General features: G+C 45.1%; 1 protein-coding gene across 1 annotated transcript in view; it reads right to left on the minus strand.

Moving 5' to 3' along the window:
* LOC109478018 (integrin alpha-8-like) overlaps positions 1-973 on the minus strand; it is a 65,335-nt gene that overhangs the window by 23,379 nt on the left and 40,983 nt on the right.

Here is a 973-nt window from a genome sequence, read left to right on the forward strand (position 1 = left end):
GGTAAAGAAGACCCTCACCAAGAGTTCTAGAGACAGGAGAAGACCCAAACCTGGTCACTTCCTAACACTGCGTACAACACCACTGAGAACAGACACAAAATCGCCAGCAGAACTGCTCAATGGAAGAAGATACAAGACCAGACTACCAACAAAGATACACCCTCCTGCAGACCAAGAAGAAGTGATGGGCAAGTTGACGGCAGCACAAGAGAAGAGCAAGAAGCAGTATGACCGACAAGCACAACAACTACCAGAGCTAGTCAGAGGTCAAACCGTGCACATACAAGAGCCCATAAAGAAGACCTGGACGCCAGGCCAGATCGTCGGAAAAGCCGACACACCAAAATCATACGTTGTGGAAACCGAATCCGGCAAACAGATGCGGAGAAACCGAGTACACATCCGACCGACACCAAAGGCAACCACAACCACGTCTCCAGCAAAGAAAGAGACAACAACAACCACGACAACTGACAGCGAGGCAGCTGCACAACCAACAACAACAACAACCGAGACACCAACACCAACGGTGACAACACCATGCGCAACAAAATCAACGAGGAGCAGAACCAACATCCTGCCTCCGAAACGTTACCGCTAACGGACTTGAATGAAGCGGAAAAGAGACTGTTAGTATAGTGTTAGAAAGCAGTTACCAAACACTGGGCAGAATAACCCCAAGGTTTCTGCTGGCACAACACCTTCGCTCTGACGTGCCACTAGCTTTAGGAAATGTTTCTAGATTTAGTAGAAAGTTGTTGTTACTAATAATATAAGATTTATACAGACCACTAGCAAGACCAACCATCCAACTACAAATGCCAAGACTCAAACAGAACTGTCAAGCTAGATCAACGAACATTTTGCCAAAGTCAAAACAATCATATTGAGTAGACAATCATCAAAATAGTTGTAAAGATGATACTAATGTATGTAAGGCCTCTAAAGCCATGTTAAAACTTAACAAGTTAGC

Source organism: Branchiostoma belcheri, unplaced genomic scaffold, assembly GCF_001625305.1.
Source record: "Branchiostoma belcheri isolate BF01 breed outbred unplaced genomic scaffold, Haploidv18h27 scaffold42, whole genome shotgun sequence".
NCBI classification, from domain to species: Eukaryota; Metazoa; Chordata; class Leptocardii; order Amphioxiformes; family Branchiostomatidae; genus Branchiostoma; species Branchiostoma belcheri.